A 27,722-nucleotide genomic window follows, 5' to 3' on the forward strand; every position below is an offset into this window, starting at 1 on the left:
AGCACGATAGAGGAAGGGAAGCATACTTAGTGTAAAATAACTGTTTATTCTACACTTGTGGGTACTGCAACTTATAGTAAAAAGGTGCTCACATACAGTGACAGGTGTGTAATGTGACAAAGTGCAGTGAACTTAAAAACATTATATCACATTGACAACAGAGTAGGAACTTCACATAAATGGGTACAATTGAGGAAGTTCCTGTTGTTAGGGTCAACGGCGTTTTGATCTTTTAAGTATTTAAGATCATCATCAGGACAATGAGTGAGCAACCTGTAATATCTACTAGGGACACATCCCTAGGGGAGGGGGAGTGGAGGCGGCGATATGTGCTCCGCACAGGGTGGTTCTTCTTTTTAAGCGCGTTTCCTCTATTGCGTGTGGGACCTGTTCCGAGCTGGGAATTGTCCGTGCTGACAGTCTAGTTACGTCTGCTCACTAGTGGGTCAAGAAAGGAGCTACCTTGTATTAGTTAAGGTGGCGTGGTTGAACATTGACAAGAATGTCGGCCTTTATTGTGGCTTCGTAGTATCGGCCTTCACTAGGGTGAGTTGGCTCTGTAGAAATAAACATCCACCACGAGGATTAGACATTCTAACTCCCCCTTCTTCTTACAGGCTCTTCTTAAGACGCACTTCCCTAATTTCTTAATTGTGACAGCCTTGATTGTACTGTTCAACCACGCCGCCAACACAGCATACTGGGTACCCTCGGCGCCAGGGCACCCAGCATCAAGAGACTGGGCCCAGGGGTGCGGCCCCCTTTTCTCTGTAGTAAGGAGGGATTCTCTTTCTTGTCATCTCTTGGTGAGAGGAGAGTACATGGTACTGCCATTAAATTACTGTTAGTATGCAAATATGTAAAATCAGCTGGATGCTCCGTTTGTTTGCCCCCCCCCCCCTTTCCATCTTAGTAGTATGCAAAGGTATTCCTGCCTTTTGGCATTATGATGGGCAGCTTTCCAAAGACCCCTCAGCGTGTTTCCCTCCGATTTTGGTGGCGCCTTCGTGATGCCAAGGAATATAAGGACATCTCCACCAAACAAAGAAGCGCTTACTTCAGATAGTTAAGCAATAGGACCCTTGTTTGGTGGAGATTTACCTTTTTTAGTCTTGTTGTCATCTCTATAGGATGATTCCTGTTATCACAGATTTCTGGATAAAGATGGACAATGAACAATCACTTTCCCAACACGCACACAAGGTCACTGGAGAAATTTCCTTGTGGTCCATTGCGCAGATGTTGTGTAGAATACACACAGAACATTCACCCAACAAGGTAGCAGTTATTAATTTACCAGCTACTGACACACAGACACTCAGGCATCCACTCACACACCCATTCAACCACTCACATACCCAATCACAGACACTCTCACATCCACTCACAGACTCACTCAGACACTCATGCACCCACTGACAGGCCCACTCAGAGACTTAAACAACCACTCCCAAAACCACTCTGAAACTAATGTACCCACTCACAGATCCACTCAAACACACACATATCCACTTATAGACCCACTCAGAGACTCACACACCCACTCACTGACACACACAGCCACTCATAGACCCACTCACAACCCCACACAGGCACTCACAGACCCAGATGGGCACTCACAGATCCACACAGGCATTCACAGACCTACACAGCCACTCACAGACCCACACAGGTACTCACGCTCACTCACATACCCACACAGGCACTCACAGACCCATACAGCAACTCACACCCCCTCACTGACCTATACACCCACTCACACACCCACACTCCAAGGTTGCAGGTTAAGGTAATAAATTATTTTAAAAACCTTTGAAATTCACTAAAAGATCCAAAGGTTACAGGGATGTTACAGTTAGGAAATAACATTAAAAAGATACAAATTCACGCAAAAAGCAAAGATTACAGGGACGCTATAGTTAGGACACAGAATAAAAAAAAAATTAGAAATTCACTGAAAAAAACAAAGGTTACAGGTATATTATAATTAGGCTCAGATTAAACTCAAATTCAGCAGTAATAGTTACCTATGATAACTATAACATATGGTTCTGCAATGTACTGCTTTATTGCTTATGACCTCACATATTACTTCACTCATGGCATGGTCAATGACATCACTGCTGGCACTCTGACAACATCATCCACAGAACCACTCACATACCCCCTCATACTGCCAAACAACCCCACATACACCCATACACACACTTACACAATCAGTCACCTATCCATTCACAGACACATAGAACCACTCACTCACACAGTCACTCATACATCCACTCATCCACGAAGCCACTTACACAGTCAGCCACTCATCTATACAGCTACTAACAGAGCTACTCACTCACCCACATCGCCACTCACACACCCCTTCACTCACCCACACAACTACTTATATACCCATTCACAAATGCATACAACCACTCACACACCCACTTACTCACCCATACAACCACTCACAAAGACACACACTCTCCAATACAGCCACTCACATACCCACTCACTTACCTATACGCCCATTCAAACTTTCACTTACTCACCATGCAGTCACTTACCCATACATCTACTCAGTCACACATACAGCCACTCCCATACCAGCTCATCCATTCATACAGCCACATGCACAGCCACTCGCTCTTCCATGCAGGCAATCACACACTCACCCATATAGAAACTCATGTGCCCATTCACTAACCCATACAGCGACTCACACAACTGCTCACTCCCCTATACAGCCTTTCATACAACCAGTCACTCACTCATACAGCCACTCAAACACCCACTCACTTATCCATACTGCTACTCACACAGCCACTCATTAACCCACACAATGCATATATATGCATTCACACATCCATACAAGCACTCACACACCAACTCACTCATCTATGCAGTCACTCACACAGACACTGACTGTGCAATACAGCCACTCACATAGCCACTCACTTATCCATACATCCACTCAAAGAGCCACTCACTCACTGATACACCCACTTACACACCCAGTCACAAACCCATAGAGCCCCTCACAGAGCCAATCAGTCACAAATACAGCCACTCACAGCCACTCACCCACTTATAGAGTCACTCACCCACCCATCAAGCCACTCACACAGGCGCACAGCCACCCATACAGCCACTTACACAGTCACTCATCCAAGCAGCTGCTCACACACCCAGTTCCCTGTGTTCTTCGTAATTAAAAAAAATCTAAATTGTATTTTGTAAAGTATACTTAAGTTGACTTTACTGGATGATGTCATGAGGGATGTCATGAGTGATGCCATTTGAGATACCGTGAGTGATGTCACCGACCGTATCATGAGTAATGTAATATATGAGGTCATAAACAGTGCATTGCGGGGTGTATGTTATACTTCTATTTCCTAACTATAACGTCCCTGTAACCTTTGCTTTTTTAGTGAATTTTAGTGAATTTCTACAGTTGTGTAATAGCATTTCCTAACTATAATGTCCCTGCAATCATTGAATTTGTGTGTGAATATATATATATATATATATATATATATATATATATATATATATATATATATATATATATATATATATATATATATATATATATATATATATATATATATTCACAGGAATTAGCATTTACAAAACCTTGAAAATTCACTGAAAAAAACATAGGTTATAGACCAGATATAGTTAGGAATTAGCATTTAAAAAAACCTTTTTTTACTCACACAAAACCAATGTAATTCCATATATAGTTAGTTGTACTAACTATATATCGCGCACCCGCAATCCACTGCTGACCTTGTCACATATTACATCATTCATGACATGGTCAGTGACATCACTGATGACATCACTGATGACATCTCAAATGACATCACTGATGACATCACTGATGACATCTCGAACGACATCACTGATGACATCACTGATGACATCACTGATGACATCACTGATGACATCTCAAATGACATCACTGATGACATCACTGATGACATCTCAAATGACATCACTGATGACATCACTGATGACAACATCCAGTGACTGTATGTTTCTGTAAAGTTAAAATATGTCTTACATATTGAAGAATGAGTGGATGTATAAGTGTCCTGATGAAGGATTTAGTAGGTGCATGACTGACTGTATGAGTGAGTGTTTAAATGTGTGGCACTGAGTGCATGGGTTAGTGACTAAACTGTCTTAATTTGTGCATCATTATGTCTGTTGTTCTGTAAACTATTGCATGTGTAGATCAGTAGCTATATGAGTAACTATATGGGTTATTGATTGGTTGCCCAAGTATTTGTATGGGAGACTAAGTGTGTGTGTGGGTGGCTGGGAGGTGTATGACTCTGTGCATAGATGTGTGAGCAGTTGATTCACTAGATGTATGGGTTCAAAAGTGCATGTGGAAACAGCTGTATGGGCGTTTGACTGAGTGCATTGGTGAGTGAATGGATATCTCAGTGCTACATGTCAAAGTAAGTACATATGTAAAACACAGTACATGTGAGAGTTGACATATATAAATAACTGTGCATAAGAGCCAGTGATTATGTGAGTGTCTGTATGGATCATTGTGAACTTGTATCAGGGATTGTATAAGAGAGTAAATATGTGTTACTATATGTTTGAATAAGTAAGGTGTGTATAACTGTATAGTTGAGGAAATGGAGCTGTGATTAATTCTTTGCATGACTGACTAGGTGTGTGAGTAACTCCATGGATGAGTGACAGTCTGTGAGTGTCTGTTTACCCTGAGTGTATCTAAGGTTATATTAGAGTCTGAAGAGGTTCATTGCATTATCACATGAATGATGTCATCAGTGATGTGATCAGTAAAGTCAAATGAGATGTCAGCAGTGATGTCATTTGAGATGTCATCAGTGATGTCATCAGCGATGTCATCAGTGATGTCATTTGAGATGCCATCAGTGATGTCATCAGTGATGTCATCAGTGATGTCGTTTGAGATGTCATCAGTGATGTCATCAGGGATGTCATTTGAGATGTCATCAGTGATGTCATCAGTGATGTCACTGACCATGTCATGAATGATGTAATATGTGACATGATCAGCAGTGGATTGCGGGTGCGCGATATATAGTTAGTACAACTAACTATATATGGAATTTCATTGGTTTTGTGTGAGTAAAAAAAGGTTTTTTAAATGCTAATTCCTAACTATATATGGTCTATAACCTATGGTTTTTTCAGTGAATTTTCAAGGTTTTGTAAATGCTAATTCCTAACTATATATGGTCTATAACCTATGGTTTTTTCAGTGAATTTCATTGGTTTTTTAAAAGCTAATATCTGTAGCTGTAAAATGTATTCTTCTTTAAATCCAAAAATATATTTTATATGTTTATTAATAATTTTTTTAAATATTTTTTTTGTTCGCTCCTGGTTCGGTTTTGTCTTCGTTTGTCTTTGGAACAGCACATGTAGCATACTGTTCTATGAAACTCATCACTAAGTCATCCGGATCTGTTCCAAATTTGGGTGCATCTTTGATCCATAGCAGCATATGTATATGAGGAGCACCTCTTGCTTGATACTCCTTTCTCCAGAAGAAATCCAACACCTCTCCAAGAGGTGGATTTTTCTTGTTCGTGATGAAAGACATCATAGCTTCAAATCTATGATTAAAGTACCTGCATACATTCACTGGATCCAAAGAGCACAGTTCTCCGGGTGTCTTGAATTCAATATTTTCAATGTTTCCATTTACCTCTCGTAGAAATTCAAGTAGGTCTTCCCAGCCATACTCAGCACAGCTGAGAGTGAGGAACCATGTGGGAGTTCCTAAATTCCTCAGCATACATTTTAAGTCACCATGACGGCGGTACCAATACTCATTAGTACCACGCTGACAAGCCATAAGATTAATCAGGTGAGAATCCAAAATACTGTCTTGCACATTGACTTTATCCATAAAGTCCCTTGCCGAGATATTTCGCAGTTGTACACCACTTTTCAAGATGTGGTTCACTGCATAAGACAATCCAGAGAGATCACTTTCAAACAGTAGATGAAATAAATAGGGAATGCATTGTCGAAACCTAGGATCTTCTGTATACAATTGTAAAGTCCGGTATTCTGAAGCAGGAATTTGAACAGGTCGCTCATCATATCGTCCTCCTCGACCTGTGGGAAATAACTGTGGGAAACATCGAGCTTCCAAACTTTCCTCCCAAACACTAATGGGACTCCCTTTGGCTTGTTTCATTTGAAACAACTCAATAGCATTCCCCATGACTTCCTTGGAATGCAAAGGATGAACACTATAATGTTCATATATTTCTTCACTTTTAGAGGCTTCTACTTTCTCAATTTGGCCAGCACACAAATCGCTATCCTCTTCCTCACTTACTTCCTCTTCTGCAACATATACATTCTTATAGTACTTATTATTTTTTTCAAATACAATGTTGCCTTTTTGACTTTCCTAACATCCACTAAATCTTGCCATATTTTCTTATTCTTTGTCGGAACCCCATTAACTAAGATAACCAGAGGTTCTTCTTGCACTTTTTCTACTCCAATTGTGTTAATGTTTTTGTTCAAATCTAGAGGCAAATAAACAACTCTTCCCTTTAATCCTCTCTGTAAATCTGATGGAGGCAATTTCCCTGTCTTTGGCTCCATTCTTACAATAGCCTGAAAGGAATGGATACTTTGAATCAAAATAGATTCATAAGTATTTAAATCCTTCAATTCAGAAGGAATCACAACCAATTCCAGATTATTATGAACCGCTCTAGCAGGCATCTGGTTTTGATTTAATTTGTTACAACAATAAGTACACATACGTTGATCCGATCCCAAATCAAAACAATTTTCTACCATCAAGTATGTTGCGAAATCCTTCCATTCACTATTATTTTCCCTTTCACTTTTTGCATATAAATCCACTAACTTAGTCTGATTCTTATAATAAGTGCGTCGACAACACACACAAGTGAAATTAGGCCTCTCACTTGATTTCACCTGAAACGTGGCAATTTCCTTCTGAAAATTATCTGTACTGGAAACCTGTACACTATCTTCCACATTACCCTCTTCTTCTGGGTCAATTTCAACATTCTCCTCTTTACTTCCAAAGTAACAAAACTCAATTTCTTCACAAATATTCTTCACATCTATTTCAGAACCATGCAAAAGAGCAGTGCATAATTGTTTAAGCATAATTGCTGGACTCTTAGCATAATACAACATTCTAACTAATTTCCTCACTTTATTATGATGCACTGCTAGCATCCTGAAATGATGAAAAACACTCTGGCATACTCTCCTGGAAAGACAAGCCAGTGAATGACCATGCAAATCTGTCACTTCTCTCACTCTGCAAGGATCTAATTCTTGCAACAACTTCATTTTCTGCTTCAAACTTTTCTTATTAAATGTCCGTACAAAATCACAAAGCAAATTGATGGAATCCTGTCGCACACTGCAAATACTACTACACTTCCAGGTGTACACAGGACCCTTAGGACGTCTTCCTAAAACCTCATTACCTAACACCTCTTCTGTCTCTGTTGTCACAAGTTTTTCTTTTTCAACTGGACAACCATCTTTCACTTCATAAGCTCGACCACTGGTGTCAACTGCATGCACCAAATCATTATCCTGGAAATAACTCTCCTCATTAAAAAATGGCTCAGAACTTGAACTATGCATCCATTCTCCGGAAAAAACTTCACAAAAATTACTACGATTAACTATTCTCTTCCATCTACTATTTCTTTTGAAATCATAAATTGCCTTGTTTACCTTCCTAATTCTATTGATTATCAAAATAAATAACTTTCGTTTAATTTCAAATGCCTGATCAATAACTTTCTCAACTTTTTTTTTTCTCTTATAAAAAACCACTTTCTGTTGACATTTCTTAATATTTTTTAACAAATTGCCAATTATCCTGTTGCGGAACATTCGTTTACGAATGTCCCTAAACTGTTCTTTCCTTCTACTATCATGCACAGAGTTATCTCTTGCTCTAGCAGTAACATTTTTGATTGGCCTTTCCTTTCCGTTTAAATTGCTTCTCTTTTTCTGGACTGAAACATTTTCTGTAGTAATACTTTTTTTACTACAAATATTTCTTATGAATGATTTTGTGGTCTTACCCGGTGCTTTCTTGTTGACTTGACAAGTTTTTTTTGTAGAGGACTGCTGCAGTAATTGATGGACCTGCTGTCTTTGACGTTTTGTAGCCTTTCTAATTCGATTCTTAGTTGGCATTTTCGAATTTCGAAATGATCTGCAGTTGAATCTGTGGTAAAATATAATAAAAAAATGTATTAACCACTATTACCAAACAGTAAATCAATAACAGTCATCAAAAACTTAACACCCTACTTGTTATTTTAACATAGAACAATTTTTAGTGCATTGGCAAATTTAGAAATGATAAATAGTAGCAAAGAAATTGAATGCTTCTACATTTTACCTGTGTTGTTTTATATGTGAATCTGAACTAATTTTATGAGCATATTTGATTATTTTAATAAAGACACTACACACAAACTATTTTTGAACTTTTGTTTAATTTTAAATGAAACGGTTTACATTTTTACTACATAGGCTCAAGCAGATCAGCTTCCCACCCTAAGTCATACAATTCTGACAAATCAGCATTCTCATCATATTCTTCATCATCCTCAGGATTTAAATGATCTAAGGGATCTACTTCCACTGACGTTTCAATGACAAGTTCAACGATAAGATCGAGATCAACTGATTGCTCATTATCACTCATGCTTGATGTTGTCGTTATCTTTAAAAAAAGAGAACAACAATGAGATGTTGCAGACTAAGACACAAATCTCAGAGACTATAATAGTAAAATTGTTTAACAAGAGTATCATTTTGCAGCTATTATTTAGCCATGTCCAGCGATGCTGAAGAGGTGAGGCCTATGTCCAAGTCTTCAGTAAACAGGACTCATCTCTTCTTAACCTTGGATAAGCCTCACCGACTCTGTGTCTCCTGCACATACTTAAATGTAAAGGGGCAGATTTATGTTAACTGGCACATCCCCAGGGATGCACCAGTTAACGTGCTCCACTGCTCTGCTACCCATGGTGTGCCACATTTACAATGTGGAGCACCATTGAGTAAAAACAGCACAGATGCGTCACGCATCTGTGCCGCAAAAGCAACACATTGCACGAGTCACGTCGTAAACACGACATGTCTACTGCAATGCACAGGAGGAAGCCACACATTGCATGGTGCTTCACTCCTTATGCCTGTTTCAAACAGCCATAAGGATTTGATTCAGGAATGCTATAAAGCTGACTCAGTGAAATCTTCTAAATTTCACTGTGTTAGTTTTACAGGGCTTTCATGCAAATGAATGCCCACCCTGCAACAAAACACCTATATGAAACCTGACGCAGGTTTCATGTGGCGCGGGACTTTACAGCATGACACATCTGCCTAGATGCATCAAGTTGTAAATATGTCGCCACATAGCAAATCTTTTGCACCGCCGCTGCGTCACAAAAGTGACGCACAGTGGCGCAAAAGAGGCACACACCTATCATAAATCTGTCCCTAACATTTTAAATGATTGATTCAGGATGACGATAAGGTGTGACCTCTCCAGAGGTTTGTTTGAGGTGAGGCCTACTCACGGTTGCAGATGAGATTTACACTTGCTGAAGAATACAGAGGAGATAATACATGTGAAGGCCTACCAATGAAGTAAGTCATGTCCACTTCACTCTTGAACAAAGGCCAGACCTCTTTTGTGTCCGTGGACAGACCTAAACTTCATCTGCACAATGTCATTCGTAAACTTAGGAAACACTGGTGATGTAATTGAAAAATGTGGAGTTTCTTTTCCACATTTCACAATCACATCACCTGTGTTTCCTTTGCTTAGGTATCTGATAGTGCAGAGGGAGTCTAGCATATCAAAGAGTACACAAAAGTTGAGCAGTGTATACAACAATTTTGACATTTACAGAAGACTCACTTCTTATCTTGTTGGAGATGAAGTGAGGCGTGTCTTGCATCATGGTGCATCTTTTGCATCACTGCTGCATCGGTTTCATGTGGCACGGGTTTTTTACAGCATGACACATCTGCCTAGATGCATCAATTTGTAATTTTGTCGCCTCATAGCAAATCTTTTGCACCGCCACTGCGTCACAAAACTGACGCACAGTGGCGCAAAAGAGGCATACACCTATCATAAATCTGTCCCTAACATTTTAAATGATTAAATCAGGATGACGATAAGGTGTGACCTCTCCAGAGGTTTGTTTGAGGTGAGGCCTACTCACGGTTGCAGATGAGATTTACACTTGTTGAAGAATACAGAGGAGATAATACATGTGAAGGCCTACCAATGAAGTAAGTCATGTCCACTTCACTCTTGAACAAAGGCCAGACCTCTTTTGTGTCCGTGGACAGACCTAAACTTCATCTGCACAATGTTATTTGTAAACTTAGAAAACACAGGTGATGTAATTGAAAAATGTGGAGTTTCTTTTCCTCATTTCACAATCACATCACCTGTGTTTCCTCAGTGACTTAAAATGCCCTAAGACACATGAAAGTGTTTTTTTAAAGCCTTTGCACCATTTTTGGATCACTTTTAATATGGCTATGTAAGTCAAATAATCAAAATCTAAATTTGCCAAGCACAGATGGAAGCATATTTACAAGGAACTTGCACCACGGGGAAAGGTCTTAAATTAAAATGGGAAAAATAACATCAGAGACACTCAAATGCCTTATAAATATGCCCCAAACAACCAATGAAGCTCTAGCAGTACATATCCAGAAATGTAATTGATTTCAAAAAACGTTTTTAAACACAACATATAAATCAATTGTATACCTACATTCAAGAGGAAATGACTTAAAATGTCCTTAAGACACATGAAAGCGTTTTTTGATTGCCCTTGCACCATTTTTGGGTCACTTTTAACATGGCTATGTAACTCAAAGAATCAAAATCTAAATTTGCCAAGCACAGGTGGGAGCATATTTACAAGGAACTTGCCCCACGGAGAAAGCTCTTAAATTAAAATGGGAAAAATAACATCAGAGACACTCAAATGCCTTTTAAAGAAGCAGACACCATTATTTCCTTGTGATAAATTTTAAAAGCATTCCTTTTCCTCAAAAACGATTTTCAAGTCATAATTTGAAAACACTGCACAGCTCCTATGTACAAAAACACCCTGTCAGTACTAATACTTCACATTATCTCCAATTACAATTTCTCAAAGAAACAAAATCTATTTGTAAAACACTTGAGACAAAGCAACATTTTAAAAACAGATAATACATGTGAAGGCCTACCAATGAAGTAAGTCATGTCCACTTCACTCTTGAACAAAGGCCAGACCTCTTTTGTGTCCGTGGACAGACCTAAACTTCATCTGCACAATGTTATCCGTAAACTTAGGAAACACAGGTGATGTAATTGAAAAATGTGGAGTTTCTTTTCCTCATTTCACAATCACATCACCTGTGTTTCCTCAGTGACTTAAAATGCCCTAAGACACATGAAAGTGTTTTTTTAAAGCCTTTGCACCATTTTTGGATCACTTTTAACATGGCTATGTAAGTCAAATAATCAAAATCTAAATTTGCCAAGCACAGATGGAAGCATATTTACAAGGAACTTGCACCACGGGGAAAGGTCTTAAATTAAAATGGGAAAAATAACATCAGAGACACTCAAATGCCTTATAAATATGCCCCAAACAACCTATGAAGCTCTAGCAGTACATATCCAAAAATGTAATTGATTTCAAAAAACGTTTTTAAACACAACATATAAATCAATTGTATACCTACATTCAAGAGGAAATGACTTAAAATGTCCTTAAGACACATGAAAGCGTTTTTTGATTGCCATTGCACCATTTTTGGGTCACTTTTAACATGGCTATGTAACTCAAAGAATCAAAATCTAAATTTGCCAAGCACAGGTGGGAGCATATTTACAAGGAACTTGCCCCACGGAGAAAGCTCTTAAATTAAAATGGGAAAAATGACATCAGAGACACTCAAATGCCTTATAAAGAAGCAGACACCATTATTTCCTTGTGATAAATTTTAAAAGCATTCCTTTTCCTCAAAAACGATTTTCAAGTCATAATTTGAAAACACTGCACAGCTCCTATGTACAAAAACACCCTGTCAGTACTAATACTTCACATTATCTCCAATTACAATTTCTCAAAGAAACAAAATCTATTTGTAAAACACTTGAGACAAAGCAACATTTTAAAAACACAACTTTCTTTATAATTTTCTCCTTAAAGCATACTATTCTCTATCTAAATTAAATAAATCTTTTCTCACCTTAGCAAATACTTTATGAGTTTCAAAACAGTCTCAGAAATACACCAAATTGTCTTCAGCAGAACAAAAGGTATGCACTCCAGAGGCTGCAGCTATAGAAAGCACAGAAATGCTGATATTCATCACACATATCTCTCATGTCAGCCAATCAAAACTCTTCCCTCACTTTTTTCAAATCAAAACCCTTCCCCCCTCTGCCCTCTCTGCCTTTTTTGCATAGCAACCACCTCCTGAAAGACCTCTAATGTTTGCAAGTTCACACAACAATGTTTCAATTAAACTCTGAACTCTCAGTGCACCTGCGTATCCAGTGCAATCTTTCATTAAATGATTTTTTCTTGACCATTCAAATTACATCTTTCAAAGAACACATCCATGCACCCTAACTTTCTGTTTTCAGAAATGGAAATCCACCAATCACTGCTAGTGAATCATTAGCACTGAAACTCCACAGTTTTTTTTCTTTACAAACTCCTACTGTTTCAACTGCCATTTCATTACCACACTTCATCTGACTGCAGCAGAACCTTCTCTCACCATGTTTTCTGTCTGGATTGTTGGACATAGTTACATCTACTGGGCTCAAAGGTATGCTGAGAACAGAAATTTACCTAACCTCAATTTACAAGATGTGGAAATTAAGTGGTTTGGCCACAGAGGATTAAAATGTCACCAATTGATACCATTGGTGAAAACCTTTATGCATTTGCCAAAACCTGACCTGTTAATTGTGCACTGTGGAGGTAATGATTTGGGCACTTTGACTGGGGTAGGTCTGGAAATGCTTTTAAAGGACACCTTTGAGCAATTAATGGCACTTTTTCCTCAAACTGCCTTGGTATATTCAAATATATGCCAAAGACAGAAATGGAGGTGGTCGAACCAATTTTGTCCACAAATTGAGAAGTTGAGGAAGCATGTAAACAAATCTGTTTCAGCTTACATGAGAGACCATGGAATGGGCTCCATGTACAACAATAACTTGCGTTACTGCATGCAAGATATCTACAGAGGAGATGGAGTTCACTTCTCAGATGAGGGCAACAGAATTTTCATTTTGAATTTAAGACTGTGCATTGGTTCCTACTTATAAGTACCTAAATGTACCATAAACCCAAAAGCTCTTCTCAGAGCTACCCTACATCTGATCACTCACAATTATTATTTTACTCTAACTTTTTTCACTAATTTTCAACAAAGTACGCTCCTCGGAGCGCTACCCGGTACGCGAACCGGAAGCTAACCGCGCGAAATTTCTAAAAAAAAAAAAATTCCCGCACATATGGGCCTCCTCAGCCACCCTCAGAAAACCTAGGGGGTCAAGATACGTCTACCGTGCCCCCTTCTACCCATTCTGATCATTATTTGCCCTCCATCTTGTATCTTAATTCGACTGAAACACAAAATGGTGGACTCCAGTAACGCTGCTGGTTCGCGTACCGGGGCGCTCCCCGGGAAGCGCTCCATTAAAAAAGGTGGGAAAGTAATTTACAGAAAAACGACTGGAAACACTTTCACCAAATATAGATTAGCTCATACTACATACCAATCCCTACCATTTTCATAAATTTGTTTGGAATTCCATTTAGCCATTTAGCCTGTAGACCTCTCTAAATACCCTGAGGTAAATTACTTCACAAAACACATCTGAAGTGTTGGAATTGACAACCAATGAAAATGTTACTTTCATTTTCAATTTTTTTTTTACCTGACATTTGATTGGTTATGTACCTGAATATATATAAAGGAAGAGAAGGAAACACAGCCATTTTGACTACTACTTCCTGGTGTACATTTCAATAGAATTTTCACTAATAACTTCAACTTCTTTTTAAAGGTAAGATGTTATTTTATAAATTTGAAAGGAGAACTATGTTATGCACTTTAAATTAATTTAGGAAAACATTTTCAGATAGTTATATACTGTCCCTCTGTAACAGTTACACATTGAGAAAGGCTTGTTTATCATAATTATGGATTGATTTAGGTTTCTATGATATAATTATGAATTTACTTAGGCTTCTTCACAGGCACTTTTTAATAGTACTACTTCACGCCTGAAACCATACAGTGCCCAAAGATAACTTCTCTGTTATAAACTCACAAGTACCTCTCTGAACTTAAACCCAACAGTGCCCTATCTCTACTGATATATTTATTTTTTATGCAATTTACAGCAAGAAAAAGGAAGCACAACAGAATGAATTTAAAATTTCATTTCAAATTAAGATTGAAAACAATCCTAACGAAGAAAAAGAAGAAACAAACTTTTTGGATGACACTGTAGACGAAGAATTAATTAAATGTGTTGAAGAATGTGAATCATGGAATGAAAATGACGACATACCAGATGAATTAATGTTACAAATTCTTTTAGATTTTGAAAAATCAGAACAATAAATTTTAATTTTATAAGTTAAAATTGTTTGAGACATTAATCTTTTTTATTTGAAAATGCTGAAAAAGTACCCAAAAGATATAATATAAAATGAGACTTAAAATATACTGTGCAACTTTTTTGTGTTACATAGTAAATAAAAAAAAATCAACAAAACAAACAATCAATTAACATACAATATTTGAAAAGTCTATCATTCTTTTTTCCTCATAGTACGCTCCCCGTGCCGCTTCCCGGTTCACGAACCAGGAGCTTCCCACGCAAAAAAAAAAAACCTAGGGGGTCAGGGAGGATCTACTATGCCCCCTTATGGTCATTTCCCCCTTTGTTTTGGCCTCCTCTTGTCTCTCAATCCTACCGAGAGACAAGATGGCGGCCGCTCCGGACTGTTTAGAATGTTGACAGACACCGGAGAGCCAATCAGCTTCGCTTCGCGAAGTTCCGTTATGCGTCAAGTACGCGAACCGGAGCGCTGCCCGGAGCGCTGTTACAGATATATATCTTTTTTTGAATGTTAATTTCTCAAAATCCACTGGAGCACATATATTGAGACCTAGCAAAGGCACATCGGGCTAACAGTCCCTACAATTTTGCCAAGTTTCGTGCAAATCCATTCAGCCGTTCGGGCTAAAAGTGAGGCCAACCGCCCTATGGAAATTAACATGGGAAAAAAGCGTTTTGGGACCCCCCTTTTTTCTCGGCCCCCCCTTGACGAAACCCCCCCAAATTTTCAGGGGCTGCTCAGAAACAAAATGTGCCATTTTCCTGAAATTTTCAGTCGATTCCGTCCACAAACGCCAAAGTTATTAGACATAGAATTTTCAAAAGTCCCATAGAGAAAAAATCCTAACTATATATACCTACTGGCGACCGCCAGTAGGTAATATATATATATATATATATATATATATATATATATATATATATATATATATATATATATCCTGCAATACTCCGTGCACCATCCGTCACGCAATCCAGACCACACCAGCAGTACTTGATGAAATTTTCAGTCGATTCCGTCCACAAACGCCAAAGTTATTAGACATAGAATTTTCAAAAGTCCCATAGAGAAAAAATCCTAACTATATATACCTACTGGCGACCGCCAGTAGGTAATATATATATATATATATATATATATATATATATATATATATATATATCCTGCAATACTCCGTGCACCATCCGTCACGCAATCCAGACCACACCAGCAGTACTTCAAAAAGTTTCTCTTTATTTAAAAAAGGTTTGTAGGCATAACGCGTTTCGAGTCAAAGACTCTTTCTCAAATGCCACTTGCTGCGCAACTGTGGGTTCGTTAAGATTTATATAACGGGACTTTTAAACATTGAAAAGGGACCAAGTCCATTTCTCCAGATTTAAAGGAACAGTTAGTTGGTAAGTCTTTCAGTTTTCGTGCTGAATTCACAGTCCTGAGAGCAAAGTAGAGTACCTTTTCTTCCTTTAGGTTGTCTTGTAACCCCCAAGTGGTAAAATAATGCAGGTTGCTTTGCTCTGTTAACAGATTAATTGTCCATTTTCACATCCTGGACTCAAAGTCCCATAATGCTCCACAACTGTTCCGTTTTTTTTAACTGGTATTCAATGTAGATATTGGTAAAACTTTACTGTTGCATCACGTACAGAGTGCCTTTCGTGCTTTAAAGGAATAATTCCATACCTCAGACGTGATGCGCTGGTAGAGATTTTACTACCACAGGTGCAGCTTCCAGTCCTTCGAGGCTTAGCCTTCAGTACGCTGTGCTTAGGGAACTCCCTCTGCATATCCTGGCTGCTGCTGTACTCCATTCACTTCGTTTGGGGCGGGCCACCTAGCATGGTATTCCCTCCATCACAATCTCCGTTTCAGTGCCTTTTGCAGCCGGGGGGCACCCTTTCAACAAGCTCCTCGCTTCTGTGAAACAACCTGACAACGAGAGTGCCACCTCCAGCGGATCGGGGTCTGGTACCGAGGTGTGTCAGACACCTCCATTGTATCCTGCAATACTCCGTGCACCATCCGTCACGCAATCCAGACCACACCAGCAGTACTTCAAAAAGTTTCTCTTTATTTAAAAAAGGTTTGTAGGCATAACGCGTTTCGAGTCAAAGACTCTTTCTCAAATGCCACTTGCTGCGCAACTGTGGGTTCGTTAAGATTTATATAACGGGACTTTTAAACATTGAAAAGGGACCAAGTCCATTTCTCCAGATTTAAAGGAACAGTTAGTTGGTAAGTCAGATATATATCTTTTTTTGAATGTTAATTTCTCAAAATCCACTGGAGCACATATATTGAGACCTAGCAAAGGCACATCGGGCTAACAGTCCCTACAATTTTGCCAAGTTTCGTGCAAATCCATTCAGCCGTTCGGGCTAAAAGTGAGGCCAACCGCCCTATGGAAATTAACATGGGAAAAAAGCGTTTTGGGACCCCCCTTTTTTCTCAGCCCCCCCTTGACGAAACCCCCCCAAATTTTCAGGGGCTGCTCAGAAACAAAATGTGCCATTTTCCTGAAATTTTCAGCCGATTCCGTCCACAAACGCCAAAGTTATTAGACATAGAATTTTCAAAAGTCCCATAGAGAAAAAATCCTAACTATATATACCTACTGGCGACCGCCAGTAGGTAATATATATATATATATATATATATATATATATATATATATATATATATATATATATATATGTTTGTGTGTGTGTATATATATATATATATATTCACCTAAAAAACCATAGGTTTCAGCCACGTTATAGTTAGGAATTAGCATTTAAAAAACCTTATAAATTCACTGAAAAAAAATAGGTTCCACTCATGTTATAGTTAGGCATTGGCATTTAAAAAACCTTGCAAATTCATTGAAATAACCATGGGTTTCACACATGTTATAGTTAGTGGGACATTTCACTCATACAAAATCTTTGAAATTCCCCTGTTATAGTTATTTCAGCTAACTATAACTCGCACGCCCGCAATGCACTACTGATGACGTCACATATTACATCAATCATGACATGGTCAGTGACATTACTCATGACATCACTGATGACATCTCAAATGACATCACTGATGACATCACTGATGACATCATCCAGTGAATGAGTGTCTGTCTGAAAAATAAATATTTTTTATATTTCTACATCTAAAGGTCAATGGAAGGATAAATGGGTAAATAGGTGTCTAAATGGATGTTGTTTTTGTAAAGTTGATTGTATAACTGACTCATTAAGTATATCTTAGTGACTACATGTATTAGCAAGTAATTTTTAAATATTTAAATATATGTATCAGTATCTCACTTTGTGTATAGGTGGCTGCAAGGATTGGTGAGTAGCTACATGAGTGTGTATATGGGTTATTAGTTGGTTTTTTGAGTATCAGTATGAGTGTCTGTATGGTTCGGTGGAGAATATTACTTAGCGCATAGATGCATGAATGAGTGACTCACTGTTTGTATGTGTTTTGAAGACAGCATGTGTGCAGGACTGTATGGGTGGATGAGTGTGTGTATGGGTGTGTTAGTGAGTGAATGACTGTCTCAATAATATCTTTATTAGTAACTACATATGTTTTAAACTAGTAAATGTGTGTATTGATGTATATAACTGAGTATATGTGAGAGTGAGAGATTGGAAGAGTTCCTGTATAAATAAGTATGAGTTTCTATAAGTGATTGTTTAAGAGAGTAAGTATGTGTACGTTTCTGTAGAAGTAAGTGTAGTGCTGTGTGTATAGCTGTATATGCAAATAAATGGATGTTTGATAGTATATTTGCATGTGTGAGTATGCATGTGAGTAACTCTATGGATGAGTGTAGGTGTGTAACAGGATGTATAGGTGTATGAGTACATATGATGAGTGAGTACATGTATGAGTGACTATATAGAACTGTTGGTGAATGAGTGATTGTGTATGTACATTTTGGAATTAATGAATAGGTTGTTCTAACTGGTATTGGTATTGTCATTTTTTTGAAAATTTTAGTTTCTATTTTTGAATGTGTGTATCAAGGGTTATATTATGCTGAGAAGAGGTCTGCCACTCTTTCACAAAGGTGATGTCCTCAGTGATGTCATCAGTGATGTCATTTGAGATATCATCAGTGATGTCATGAGTGATGTCACTGACCATGTCATGAATGATGTAATATGTGACGTCATCAGCAGTGCATTGCGGGCGTGCTAGTTATAGTTAGCTGAACTAACTATAACAGGGGAATTTCAAAGGTTTTGTATGAGTGAAATGTCCAGCTAACTATAACATGTGTGAAACCTATGTTTTTTTCAATAAATTTGCAAGGTTTTTTAAATGCTAATTCCTAACTATAACGTGTGTGAAACCTATGGTTTTTTCAGTGAATTTCTAAGGTTTTTGAAATGCTAATTCCTAACTATAATGTGGCTGAAATCTATGGTTTTTTTCAGTGAATTTCAAAGGTTTTGTAAATGATCATTTTAAAATGTATTAATTGTTATTTTTTATACTAATTTACTACATTGTTTTAAAGTATTTATTTTTAGATATTTCATTTTTTTTAAATAACATTACATATTTTTAATATATATTGAAAAAAATTATTTTAAAAATACCCTCAGTTTTGACAAGGAATTCATTCCCCAACTTAAACCGCACCACAGGGCGTGTTTGCACACATGTGAACTCAGGCCCTGCCCCCTCCGTTCACCACTGTGCGAATGCACCCCGTTTTAAGTTAGGGAATTATGTCCCTTTGAATCCTGGGGGTCCCTGGAGTCCAACTAGCCCACCAGGTACCTCCAGTAAGCGCCACAAGGCTGCATTGCAGAGATGTGTAAAAAGGGGCGTGGCCTCAGAACACCTCTCTGCAATGCAACCCCCTGGCGCATACTGGAGGTTCCTGGTGGGCTAGTTGTCTCCTAGGTACCCCCGGTATTCAAGGGGAATTCTTTCCCACTCTGCAAACGCGCCAGGGGGCGCAATTGCAGAGTGGTGAAAGGAGGAGGCGTGACCTCCGGTGCAATGCCGGTCTTTTTTTATTTTATTTTTTTAAGAAGGGGGGCTTGGGCCCTGGGGACCCCATCCCCCAGGGCCTGCCCCCAATTTTTTATTAAAAAAAAAAAAATTGCGAAGGGGGCCGCGTGGCCCCCCTCCCAAGACCATAGTCTGCCCCGGGGACCCCATCCCCCAGGGCATGGGCCTTTTTTAAAATATTTTTTTATTAGGAGGGGGCTGCCTTGCCCCCTCCTGCGGTCACTTTTGGCCCCGGGGACCCCATCCTCCGGGGCCGGCCAATTTTTTTTAAAAAACATTTTTGGGAGGGGGGCCACGTGGCCCCCCTCCCGGGCCACTTGTAGCCCCAGGGACCCCATCCCCCAGGGCTGGCCCACTCCGTTGGGGACCTGGGGGAATCCCCAATCCCCTCACGGTCCCTGCCGACTCCCCGCGTACTGCGGGAGTTGGCATTACTTTTCTACACGTGGAGCAGCTAACATGCTGCTCCCCATGTAGAAAAGCAATCGTCTTTGTTTTTTTGAAAAGATAACAGGTTTCTTCTTCAAAAACCAAAGCAGTTTGCTATGGTAGGGCGGGAGCAAATTACAGTGTCCTGGGGATAGGCACCCCAGGGCATTGCAGGAGCCGGCCCTGGGGGCGGTGATCCCCAGTGTCACCACAAGGCTCCAGGAGGGGGGCCGTGTGGCCCCCCTCCCGACATTTAAAAGCCCAGGGGTTGGTGGTCCCTGGGGATGGGGGGTCCGTCACAGACCCCCCAATTAAAAAATGTAGTGCCCCGGGGAGGTGGCGGTCCCCGGGGCGTGTGGGGGCTTGAGCCCCCGACATAGGTTTTACAATGTAATTTTTTTTTAAAAGAAGCCCCCGGGGTGGCAGTCCAGGGGGCTGTGGGGGGCCATGAGTCCTCCTACATACCTAACATTAAAGCCCTGGGAGGTGGTGGTGCCCGGGGCTGGGAGTCCCCTCTGGGCCCCCATTTTAATTATCTACATTGTCCCCGGGATTTGGCCCCCCGGGGGCTAATTACAAATTAATCAGACTTCGGGTTACGCACATCCCGTGATTTAAAAAAAAAAAAAATTGGGGGGCCTTGGGGGTCCTTGTGTGACCCCCTGAGCACGCCTAGGGGGTCAGGGTGTTTCTATCCTGCCCCCTTTGCGTCTTTTACGCACTTGTTTTTCAGTTTTCTTGTGCCTCGGTTCTACCCAGACTGGTTTGGAGTGTTGACAGACAGTTGACAGCCAATTAGCATGCAGCTCGTGCTCCTAAGGGTACGCGCATGATCCTCGGATGATACGCGTACCCTACTTCGTCCATAGATATATCTATGATTTTACTTTTGATTTTCTCAGGACCTACTGCACGGATTTACACCATTTAACAAAAAGCGTGATCTATGAACCAAACTACCTTTTTGCCAAATTTGGTGTAATTCCGTCCAGCAGTTCGGGCTGTAGCTGCGCTTAACGGTCCCTATGGAAAATTGCATGGGGAAAACACGTTTTGGGACCCCCCCTTTTTTCTCGGCCCCCGCTTGACGAATCACCCCGAAACTTTCAGGATAGGAGCGGAGCGCCCCATCTTCTTGGAGAATTTCACAAAGATTCGTCAACCGGCGCCAAAGTTATTCCAAATAGAATGTTGCGGATTTCCTATGGAAACTAGGTCCTAACTATAATTACCTACTGGCGACTTTCAGTAGGTAATATATATATATCCATCCAGGCCTCAATTGTTACCATAGATTAAGAACTTATGGGGATTGTGTTATTTCCACCATAAACCAACAACACGCTATAATGAGGAAAGCAATGAATATTTTCACTGTATTAGGAATTTGTGTTTAATCAGCCCATCCAGGGCTCAATTAGTTACTAACACGTTAATAGAATGTTTATGGATGTTCAGTTTATTTATTTTCATTGCTTGAAAATGAGAAAATGTGAAATACGATTTGTAAATAGCGCAATTTCATCGTTACAAGATGGCGCTTTCATTTGACCTTTTGAACCTTCCTTTGTTTCAATGAATTTTGCCTTATCTATTGCTGCACTGCCGACGCCAGCTGACACTGACGAAGGCAAGTGCTGAAACGCGTCTGATTCTATTCTTTTTGCGCCAATAAACCGGACCTGGTTTATACCTGCTGCGAGTGCCGTCTTGTTGCTTTCTTCTGCCGGTCTCCGGCAGCAGAGTTGCGGAGCTCTAAATATATATATATATATATTTATATATATATATATATATATATATATATATATATATATATATCCACAGGGAAGGAAACTGAGCCGCACATGGGACTTCGTCTTAGCCGTTTTAATTGATGGATGACAGCAGGATTGGACATAATTCTAACGCGTTTTGTTTCCCCATGGAAACTTTTTCAAAGATGTGTCCTGCACCAAGCAACATGCCGTATGTTCCACAGCCCGATGTTTTAGTCTTTATTTCACTTCCTCCGATGGCACCTTTTTTTGGAATCACTTCCTTTCAATACTGCATTGTGGGGCCTGTGGTTCAGACGGCTGTTCATATTTATAACCCTCCAGTGGGCGGTGTGTTTGATGTCCTGTTGTTGTAAGGTTCGTTATAAGCACAATTATCCATCATTGCCGGCAAAAAGTTCCCCCATGTCAGCCTACTTTCAAAGCTGACTCGGGGCCAATACCGAGGTCCAGTCCTCGGCGGCACCTCTCCCCTGAATCGTTTTACCAAGTCCAACATTTAGGTTTTAGTTTGGAGAGTGTTGGCGCTCTTATGGTGGTGCGTCGCTCTTCGGCGGAACCAAGCCGATATTCATGATATTCATGATATTGGGGAGGGGTGAGTAGGGTCCCCTCCCCAAGTCCATATTGGGCTCTGGGAACCCCATCCCTTGGGCTGGATATATTTTTGAAGGCGGAGGGTTGCAAGCATCCCACCTCCTTGAGCTTTTTTTCGGCCCCAGAACCCCATCCCCCGGGGCCCAATGTATTAGTTATGGGGAGGAATTTGTGCAGCACCCCTCCCCCAGCCTAAGGAGGCCCCATCACTCAAGGCAGTATTAAAAATTAAAGGGAGCCTGGTCACACCACTCCCCGGATCCATCCTCCAGAGTCAATACTTTAATTTAAAGGGAGAGGACTCCTCGAGCCTTTAATGGCCCCAGGGGCCCCATTGCCCGGTGCTGGCTCACTTACTGTGCCCCAGGGAGCCCACTCCCAGGACATAGTAGTTTCCCTGCCCACACAATTGTGGGCAGGGAAACATGTTTTTTCTCATCTGGTAGGTGCATTTTTAAATCTCCTACTGAACGGGAGCAAACAATAAGTCTTCTCCAAGCCAGCCTGACATTTAAAAATCATCCCATCAGTTGGGAGCAAAATTATGTTCTGTTTCCCTGCACATACTGATGCGGGCAGGGAACCAGAACACATATTGCTCCCGCCTGAGGGAGCAGCATAAATTGCTGCTCCCTCTGGGAGGAACAATGCTAACTCCTGCACCATGCAGGAAACCGGCTGTGGCTGCGGGGGCCTGGGGCTTCCTCCATAGGTCCCAACAAGTGATTAGTGGTTGCCCCGGTTGGGCACCCACCTGTTTATAATGCAGGCCCTAGGGTAATGGCTCCCCAGGGTCAAAATAGGCTTGGCCCCCTCCCCATTTAAAAAACAGCCTACTCTGGGGGAAAGATTCTTCGGGCCTTAGAAGGCTTGGAGGAGGGGGCTGCACGGCCTCCCCCCCTTATAAATACGTCCAGCTCCGGGGGATGTGATCCCCAGGGCCTAAAAATTCTCAGGTGAGTGGGGTTGCTTGCCCCACTCTTTTTTAAAAATTGCTGACCGTGGGGAATGGGGGCCCCAGGGCCTAATAAGGATCAGAGAGGGGGGCTGTGTGGCCTCCTCACCTCTTTTATTATGTATGGGCCCAGAAGATCGGTCCCCAGGGCCTATTATGGCTAGTGGAGGGCGGCTGCACGCCCCCTTCCACTTAGATTTTGGCCATGGTGGATGAGGTCCCCGAGGCCCAAGAAGGCCAAAGAAGGCTTGGGGAGAGGAGCTGTGTGGCCCCCCCAGTTTTATTTAATTTGACACTAGGGATTGGTCCTCCAGTCTTTTAAGGCAGGGGGTCTGCCTGTTCACCTCCTCTTAATATATATTTATTTTGACCCTGGGGATGGGGTCCCTGGGGCCTGAAGGACAACCCACCAAATGCTGTGTGCAGCATGGGGTTGGCAACCTGCTTGGGGTTTGCCCACAGGGCCTGGCGGCTGGCCAAGCCTTGTGGCCTACCCCGCTGTGCACAGCCAAAGGCTGTTGCAACTTGGGATTTGTTGCCTGCGAGGAGATGGACGCAGGGCCAGGCTGCAAGCCAGGCCCTTCAGCCAACCTTACGCCACACACGAGTAAAGGCTCTATACTTTTTATATTCACTATTTGAAAAATAATTTAAAACTAAAAAGAAAAACTGTGTGTGGGACAGGGTTGGTCAGTGTTACAACATGGTGGATGCAATCTTCAGATCTCCATGTCCCAGGGTCCAATTCAATGGTACAACAAGCCACAGTCACAGAGGAACAGCTAACACAAGAACACAAGGAAACTAAAGAAATAAATAGTTTGGTCCAAGCAGATCCGTGGAGCCAACGTTTAACTGGCATCTGAAATGCCAAGATAACCCTGAGGGTTGCAAAAAGAAGAGAGAGTGAGTGGGGTTTGGTGGCCTGGATGCAGACAAATGGAAGTGAAAGGTAAGGAGGCAGTAAGGGGAAATTGACTCATCAGTGGTGCGCCTTGATTAACACAAGCCATAATAAAAGGCATGTGCCGCTTGGAGCGACACATGACAAGTTAGAACTTTAAATATACCGAATGGGGCAGCTACGTTAAAGGAGAACCCCAGAAGAACATAGACTTACATCTAAAGGAGAAACCCTGCAAGCATAAACCAACTTTGATGATGGGTGCAATAGAGTGGATGTAACTATGGCAGGAACAGTGGAAGGAGAGATGATGAACCATGTATGCAGCAGGAAGGTTTGCAAGCACTGGTATCTCAATAATATAGTCCATCATTAGGGGCAGCAACTTCTGGTAAAAAGTAGGGGTTATCGAACACAACACTGTTCTTCAGTAAAACATAAGTTTCCTCATTTTCCTCCAAATAAAACTACAAAATTACATAACTATATCCTGCCTGTAATGGAGCTCTGCAGCCATGGAGATAAGGAAAGGAAGGTGAAAAGAGCCTATAAACTTTAAGTAGTAAACAACAAGAACAGGAAACTCAAAGAGCTTCTGCAGAACCTGACATGCTGGACAATATGGCAACCAGGAAGGAGGACCTAGCCCTGACGAAGGTATACTTTGGACAAACTGAGCAAAGAATTGAGAGAAGACCTTCACTAGGAAATAAAAATGTGAAAAGAGTATCAATGCAGCTTTAGCAACATGTTAATCAAATAGAATCAAGAGTGGTTAAAATGAAGAGTACAGTACAGGAAATTTGGGGACAAAACAACTTGACAATAAAAATCACAAACCGTGTAAATACACTTTGACTGAGATGTGAGGTCTTGGAGAACAGGGCAAGGCGGGCAATATCAGATTATGGGAAGCAAATGTAGACTTGGAGTGAGCAGATATAGCGACTTATATACAAGCGGCTTTCAGCCAGCTACTCCAACTGAAAGATGGCGAACTGCTTGTGACAGCAAAAGTATATAAAGTTTGACTTCCCAAAACAGATGAGATATTGCAAGAGGCAAGGAAGCAATCTCCAATTCTAACCAAAGAAGACATGCTGAACCTCTTACGAGACTTCGCTAAAACCACACTCATAAAAAAACGCATACAGAGGCTTTGAACAGAGGAAATATAAGGTTTAGATTTACATTTACATTTGGATTTGCCATCCATGTAGATTCAAGGATACACCATGTTTAAGGAGGAGCTTAAAATCTTGGGGCAGAATTTGTAACAGGCAGAAGAAACAAACATGCCCCAAATGAAAACAATAGCATAGAGACCCCGCTGCCTAAGGAACAAAGACATAAACACAGACTGTCCAAAAGAGAAGGAGTGTAAACTGGAAGATGCTGGCCAATATCACTCATGGTGGACAGTGCTGGACGGGCTCACTTGAAGCAGCATAAGTCTATGGTCTCATAATTCAGTCCAGACTGTGAAAGATCCTGGTAAAAATTTGACAAAGATCCACAATAATATTTCAAGGTGACGGTAAAGTATCAGTTACACTGGTAGCAGGAGCCACTCTTGTGTAACTGGTGGGAGTTTAGCCTGATTGTATACATGAGTATAAGAACATATTATAGGAAAGACTATTGTCCACTTCAAGTTTACAAATGATTATACCACGCACGTGGTTACATTCAGTGCCCTGTCAATTAAGGTAATGGGGCTTAATTTCCTTCCTAAACGATTGAAGTCACGCGTTCCTTGACATGCAAAAGGCAGAAATTATGGCTATGTATAAAAGTGAGACACTATTAGATTTTTATTCAATATAGACACAAGGCAAATTTACTCCAAACCGTGAAGCAAAACAGCCATCCTAATTTCAAAATTACTCCAGCTGATAGTGCTGGAAATGACAGTAGACACAGGAAACAGGGATGCTATAGTCAAGAGTAGGATTGATGTGAAATACTCACTATGATAGTCATGGATGCACCCAACCAGGAACAAAACAAATTTCTAGGAAAGGTCCTAAGGAAAGCTGTTGGGTTCCCAGAAGGGTCAATGCTTTTATTTGTCAATTTCAATATGGTAATGCTGGGCAGTCTGGATCAGATGCCTGGAGAGTGAATTCTTGTAGAGAGATGTCTCAGGAGCTCCAATCGAGCCTGATACATGAAGAAAGGGGAGGACAGTGCTTTCCTTGTATCATCATTTATTACAGAGCGGCTTAATTGTGCATACTCGGAGAATGGTCAAGGAGGTAGATGGGCAAATGCTGGGTCCACATAGACAGGTCAGTGGTCAGTAGAATACTTTGGGACCGCACTTGATTTCTAGAGAAATGCAGGCCACAAAACTTATTTTGCAGTCGTATAACAAAATACTGTACTGGGTATTTTAGATAAAATAGCCACTGTTGATGACATTAAATTCTTTCCTTCCCCACTAACACCTATCTTTGACAATCATGTGTTTAATCTAGGTCTGGGACATTAGCTTATAAAGTAGAGGGAGAGTGAATGCACGATGACTACAGATAATTTCAGTGATCAGGTCTTCGAAAACTGCAAGACAAGATACGGGCTGCTTGAAACAACCTACAAATTTGATATTTGGTACTCCAACCAGAGATGAGGGAGACTGCAACAAGACAGTTGACAAAAGGGGAGACACTTTCCACTAGGTGGATCAGAGACCTACAAGCTGAACTGCCAATCAATAGATTGGAAACCCTATTGTGAGATTTAACAGCCTAAGTCTACCACAGAGAATCAGTGCTGAAAATAAAGAGAGGGTGGTACTTCACTTCGGACAAGATCCACAAGATGCTTCTGGTGACTACCAATAAGCCTTGGAGGAGGAGCAGACTGCTGGACACACTCATATGTGTCTGGCCTGCCCAAAAATAGCAATATTTTGGAGGGAAGTTCTTCCCTATACTGGCAGCCCAAGCTGTTACAGTATTGGGGCTGCGCCCCTTCAACTTGGAGGAGGTCACCCTGGGGACTGAAAATTAATACACCAGTTTTTTTACGCGTAGCTAGTCGTACACTGGCCAGATACTGGAAACAAAATACATCTTCAAACTTGACATACATGTTGGAGAAAGACTAGTTTAAGAGCCATAATAATGTTTGATTGAGTGGGGAAAAATGTAACAGAAGGTGGATGTACGGTCGGGGAAGAGGAGTTTGGAGAAAGAAGATGCTGAGTCTCAGAACAAATTAAACTGCATAATAGTATGCCAGGGATCTTTTAAGGTTAGTGTTATGTTTGTTTGTTTGTTATGTCTTCATTCTCTTTGCTTCAACTGTTACAAAATTCTGAC

General features: G+C 40.7%; 1 protein-coding gene across 2 annotated transcripts in view; it reads left to right on the plus strand.

Annotated features, from left to right (window-relative positions):
- Positions 1 to 27,722, plus strand: part of GC (GC vitamin D binding protein) — a 263,059-nt gene that overhangs the window by 165,759 nt on the left and 69,578 nt on the right. The window lies entirely within an intron of this gene.

This window comes from Lissotriton vulgaris, chromosome 3_1, assembly GCF_964263255.1.
Source record: "Lissotriton vulgaris chromosome 3_1, aLisVul1.2, whole genome shotgun sequence".
Classification (NCBI taxonomy): Eukaryota; Metazoa; Chordata; class Amphibia; order Caudata; family Salamandridae; genus Lissotriton; species Lissotriton vulgaris.